At 31.9% G+C, this 6,526-nt stretch overlaps 1 long non-coding RNA gene across 2 annotated transcripts; it reads left to right on the forward strand.

The window, feature by feature from the left end:
* Positions 1–3,667: 3,667 nt before the first annotated feature.
* Positions 3,668–5,992, forward strand: LOC139858680 (uncharacterized). Of its 2 annotated transcripts, none has more exons than XR_011763028.1 (4): positions 3,668–3,880; positions 4,364–4,647; positions 5,397–5,464; positions 5,596–5,992. It is a non-coding gene; the product is annotated as an uncharacterized lncRNA (long non-coding RNA). The 2 variants fall into 2 exon arrangements; XR_011763029.1 differs by having other exon boundaries at positions 3,668–3,846.
* The last annotated feature ends 534 nt before the right edge of the window (positions 5,993–6,526 follow it).

The following is a 6,526-nucleotide window of genomic DNA, read 5'->3' on the forward strand; positions in this document are numbered from 1 at the left end:
GTACCTCTCAAATCTATCACTCCTTCGGAAACAATATAATCGGAGTTGATGAAATTTTTATCAGTACCGAAAACCTCATCACGATCAAAGAGATCACCTTTCATAACTTTAAATTTCTCAGGAAACTTTCTCAAGTTGACGATAAAGAAGCTGTAAACCTCATCCTCCGTCCATTTGGTGAAAATGTTAACAACTTCTTCCATCATCAGGTGGATGAGACTTATTATCTCCAATTCGAAAGCAGCCTGAAATGAAAACACAAAGTTATGGTGAAGCAAATTAATTATAAGAAGAAAAAAAAAACAAGGAGGATACATTAGAAAATTAAAAATGGGTAAAGTGTTGTTGTGTTCAGGTCTGTCTGTCTGAGATAAACAGAGACACTTGTGTGTACCATGACAGATGGATTCTGAACCTTAAATAAAATAAATAAATCAAACCAAAATTCTAACTACTAAAAAAATAATAGAATAGGAGGCGTACAGTAATAAGTTGAATAGCATAGGACTGATAGTCTTGGAAAAATTTGGAATTAAACTCATTCAACTCATCAATTTTTACAGCAGCATAATCACCCAGGATCTTGGCACGTCCCTCACAAAACATCTTAACCATCTCAAGGGTTTTGCTATTGCTTTCGGGGACGTGTATGATGCCAAAATTGCGGTCCTCGTGACGCGTTTGGACCACTCTAGACTCACTTTTAAAGGGCTCGGCGTTAATCTGCACCCCGTCCGAACAATTGATATGCAAGTTTTTTATGACTTCATCATCGGAATCGCTACAGTTTAAAAAATAATAATAATTATAATTAATAATAATAACAATAATAATAATAATAATAATAATATAATAATAATAATAATAATAATAATAATAATAATAATAATAATAATAATAATAACAATAATAATAATAAAACCAATAGAAAAAAGAATACTCACAAGCGTCTTAAAAGGAAATGCGCTGTTAGCCATTGTCGTCTACAATACATTATATTGAATTCAAAAAAGTAAACACAATTAGGCATGCAGGCATGGTTTACATGTAATAATGTATGTAATTAAAACAGTAACCATAATATTTATATAAAAAAAAAAGGTGTAAGACTATAGAGTAAACTCACCTTTGTTCATAGGTTTCAAGGGAATGAAATTTCTGTTTTAATAAATTAAAATCCCAATCATTGTTGGCGGCGGCGGCGGGGGCGGGGGCGGGCAGCAGCAGCAGCAGCAGGAAAATATTTAACAAATGGAAATAATAGTTTATTGACCGAAGAAGGAGAGAGAGAAAAATAAGTACCTCTAATATCATGGTGGTCTGAAACCACCCGTGTCGTAACATTTAATTTACCTTTACGATGGTTCACGAAAAAATCGCGATATTTCAAAAGATGATGTTTCATAGAATCAAATTTATCCTCACGAAACTCTTTCAAGTTGACGATAAAGAAGCTGTAAACCTCATCCTCCGTCCATTCGGTGAAAATGTTAACAACTTGTTCCATCATCAGGTGGATGAGACTCATTATCTCCAATTCGAAAGCAGCCTGAAATGAAAACAGAAAGTTATGATAAAGAAAATTAATAAAAAAAATAAATAAATAAATCAAACCAAAATTCTAATAACAAAAAAAAAAAAAAATAGAATAGAATAGAAGAGAATAGGAGGCGTACAGTAATAAGTTTAAGTTGAATATCATAGGAGGGATGGTCTTGAAGAAATTTGTAATAAAACTCATTCATAAAATTTTGGGTGGCTACTTGAGAAACATAGAAAAGATCATTGTACATGATCTTGGCACGTCCCTCACAAAACCGCTTAACAATCTCAAGGGTTTCGCTATCGCTTTCGACTTCTTTGACGCCAAAATTGCGCCTTAGGAGCACTCTAGACTCTGTCGTCAAGGGTTCGGCGGATTCAATGAATACCCCGTCTGAAGAATAGAGATGCAGCTTAGAGTCATCCCAATCGCTATCGGTATTGCAAACCCTATCGCCATCCCAATCGGGGTCGGTTTCAACATCTGACCACGCATGAGGATCCACAATATAATCTTCTACTACAATCAAGTCAAAGTCAAGTTGTTAATAATAATAGAGATCAAGTAATAATGGATTTTTTTTTATTTTTATTTTTTAATATCCAAATCCAGTAGCAATATTTATTTAAAATTGCACAACACTCTATGTACAAGAAGTTGTATTTCTATTAAAGGGGGTATAATACCTTCTGTATCAGAAGATGTTTTTCCTGGATACTCTGCTCTATCACACAAAATAAAATGTCTGCCACAATCAATCAATCAATCAATTAATCAATCAATCAATTTGTTCATACAAACATAATAATAATAATAATAATAATAATAATAATATTGAATTTTAACCTCTTTCAAACAAACGATTAACTGGGATTCTACTATTTATTCAAAGAAATTTTTGGTATATCAATCAAATAAAAAAAAAAATCTTTCTGGTATATCAAGAAGGACCGAATAGATTCAACAGAAAAACTCTTTTCGATATAAAATGATTGAATTAAAGGAACGTACCTGTCGAGTTCCATACTGAAAAGTAGTCTTGATCGAACGATTTAGGGTTAGGGTTGGTGAATAAATGAAACAATGAAATAAGATAAGATTGTGGTTGGTTGCTGAAACTAATGACTCCGTCTAATTGTCGGATATTAACACACCTGTTCTAATCAGCTATTGGGCTAGGGCTAAGCAAGTATTTGGGCTAAATTGATTGTTGGGGCTTAATTTGATGCAAAAAACTATATTTATAGTTTTAACCTTTAACTAGTTGTGGAGCCCTCGATTCGCGCCAGTAGCTCCGTTTTGAATGCGAGTTTAAAAAAAGCCTTGATCTATTTTGTAAAAAAGAATTTTTTTCGACATCTAACATTGAAGAGTTCTTCTTTTTGTGAAAGTTGCTTCTTTTAGCGTTTGTTTTTGTTTTTTTAAAAAAAAAAAAATTAGTTGATCTATTTTGTAAAAAAGAATGTTTTTCGACATCTTTTGGTAGCATTGAAGGGTTGTTCCTTTTATGAAAGTTGCCTCTTTTATCGTTGAGGAAATAAAGAAGGAAAAAAAAAAGTTAGTTGATTTTTTTGTAAAAAAAAAAATTTTCGACATCTTTTGGTAACATTGAAGGGTTGGTTCTTTTACGAAAGTTGATTCTTTTATCGTTGGAGACAAAAAAAAAGGTGAAATGACGAAAATACCTCTAGTTACTATTGGTGAATAGTGCTACAGTGTTTTGTCTATTAGATATATAGATAATAATTTTTATATATCTTTTCTTTATTTATAATAATAATAATAATAATATAATAATAATAATAATAATAATAATAATAATAATAATAATAATAATAATAATAATAATAATAATAATAATAATAATAATAATAATAATAATCTTTTTATATTATAATAACAAACTTAAAAATACATCATTTTAAATTCAAACTACTAGTCCTAGCCTTCTATTCTTAAATAACCCCTTAAACTATTGAAATCTCCATATTATGATTATGACATCATAATATACAAAATTAACACTAATCAGACTATAATGCCCTTAGGATCAAAAAAGGACGGGAGGAAATAAAAAAATAGGGGCCATTCATTCACGTTCAAACACATGAAAAAAAACCCTATACTTCTCCCTAAAAAAAACCCTAACTTACTCTCTCAAATCGTCGACCATAATCAAATTCAACTCAAAAGGTTTCATCCCAAATTTTGATCCGTTAGAATGATCAACATGAAGATTAATCAGTTTATGATATAGATCAAATCATCATCAATCCGCTAAGCTTTTGATTCAGTGTTATCGTGTAAGCTGTAAATAAATTATGTAAGGGTATCATTGTAAGTTATCATTAAACCCAGATTTTGTTTTTCATGGGTTATTATATTGATCAGTTATATATATTTGCATTGCAACAGCTTATTATATTATCATCGTAAGACTTCACTTACATGATTTTCTTTCATGCGAGTTCATGATTTTTCCATGTGTTTCAAAGAATTAGTTTATATATCTAAAGTGAAGTGATGCTTAAGGTGATTATGTCTGTACTTTCAAAAATTACAAAGTTTGTTTTGCACACAAGGGGTTTGTGGTTATGTCTCATTGAATTTGATATAAATTATATTGCAATAGGATATTGCATCAATTGAATATTTGTTCTTATTTGTGCTAGGATATAAGCAATTACATATGTTTTTTTATACATGATATATATTTGTTTTTATGTCTTTGTTTCCACCCCTCATCAAAGCTTAAATCTATCGTCTCTAACCTACTTTGAGTACTTCTAACACGTATATACGTTTTGTTTTTTCTTTCAGTAGAGGGTGATAGAGAAATTTACCAAGGTTCTTGGACAAATGAGTGCGGAAGTAACATGGATAAAGAACTCTGTCACGGTGAAGTGCCCGCCAAAGACTGAATGCGGAAGGGGACATTTATGTTCAGTTGATGTGACAAACCCATTCGATTTAAGTTGATTAATATCCAAACAACCCATCTAGATGCCCTTTTATATGGATGTTAACTTTGTTCTGTATCATTTGTTAGCTGGAAAGTTAAAGAAACTGAAAGGATGATTGGCATTTGCACAGAACGCAAAAAGGTAATGCTACAATTTCCTTTTTGTTTTGTTATCACATGCCACATCTACTATTTTTCAAGTAATTTATGCACTTCAGTTTGCATCAACTTTTTGAGTTATGTATTTGTCTGTTGGTGGCATGCTAATGTAAGTTCACATTTGTTTAAACAACGATAGTGGATATCGCCATAATTCTATTTTATACTACATACCACTATTCTTTATAATTATATTCCTTGGGTCGGGTTTGGATTCTGTTTGTTTTACTTTTTGGCCCCTAAAATTGCATAACGCGGTCTTTCGATTTGTATTCACTATAACAACTTCAATTGCCTTTGAAAGATGTTCATGAAAAACATTCGAACTTGCAATTGAATATGATATGATGATGTCAGTTTTCTTAGTGTCTACTAACATTGATGCATATTGATAGCTTTAATTTGTTTAACTTAATTGTGTGTTAGGTTGCAGACGGGGTTTTGCTAATATAAGTTGTAGAGTTTCAGATACTTACATTCGTATTAGTCGTACCAAACAGAATTATAGGATACAAGACTTAGTGTTATTTGTAAAAATATCAAATTATTTAATGGTAACTTTTTACAACAAGTGATATTTGTACTTGGCATGCCATATGGCCTTGAATCTTTGATGATGCGATATATAAACGAATTCTCTTTTGAACGGCATTATTGGATCTTTTGAGCTGTTATGTTCTTTTCTGCCCTAAGAAAATTGTAACGTTTGATTATGTCTGTTAATTGCATTAGCTGTTTCCATCTCAAGATTGGACTATGAAGTCTGCAAAGTTTACGGGTTTTTCCTTCTACCATTGCAGGTAAAAGTTTTGGCTATGTTATTTAGGTATGATGTGAAAATTTAGGTATGATATAATCAAAGTGCACCCATAAACCGTTTGAAAATCTTAGCTTTATATTAGCTTCATCATCGTCTGTTGTGAATTTTTAGATCGAGACGCCTTTAAACCAAATATGTCATTTTGGTCAGATACTGTGTCAAGTGGCATTTACAAGTTGTGAAGGACTAATGAGGTATGCATTCTCTGTTTCTTTTTCAGGTAACCAAATCTATTTAACCATGTATATAACATTTCATTTGCATGCTTTCAGGTGTTTGTATTTAGTAAAACTTTAATGAATCTGCCACCTCTAAGTTGTATGTGTGTGGGTTATTCTCATTTAAAATTAATAACTAATAATAAATTGCATTTAATTGATTACACCATTTAAAATGGACAAAATGCTACAACCACTAAATGTTAAAAGACTAAGGTTTTTCCCTGGAGCGAATCCACCAAAGATTTGACTCAGGTTCTTTATTTCTTTTTAGTGTAGGCATCGATTTTTTACTTTAATCTAATAAGGCACTAATAGCACACTGTGACTGATGTAGGGTGAGATACAAGATATTCCAATGGCCAATCCATTAATCTCAACAGTTATTGGGATATAGTCTTTCAACAGCAAGTTACAAGTTTTGAACTTTAACTAGAAAAAATCCTACCGCGCGTTGCTGCGGTTGTATTCGACGCGCGGTCCAATTTGGATATACGATGTCCGTTTCGCGTATAGTTAGTCGTGTTGTATATGTATATATATGTATGTAATATAACCCGAAATATTTATTTTTTTTAACGATGTCCGTTTCGCGTATAGTTAGTCGCGTTGTGTTCGTAAAAATTTTTCGAGTTGAACGGTGGTCTCGGAAAAATTTAACTCGCACCGAGCGTGAATATAGGGCCCGTTATTTAGTGTTTTTTAACGATGTCCGTTTTGCATATAGTTAGTCCCGTTGGGTTCGTGAGATTTTTTCGAGTTGAACGGTGGCCTCGGAAAAATTTAACTCGCACCGAGCGAGAAGATAGGACTCGTTATAAATT

The sequence above is a fragment of the Rutidosis leptorrhynchoides genome, chromosome 7, assembly GCF_046630445.1.
Source record: "Rutidosis leptorrhynchoides isolate AG116_Rl617_1_P2 chromosome 7, CSIRO_AGI_Rlap_v1, whole genome shotgun sequence".
In the NCBI taxonomy this organism is placed as follows: Eukaryota; Viridiplantae; Streptophyta; class Magnoliopsida; order Asterales; family Asteraceae; genus Rutidosis; species Rutidosis leptorrhynchoides.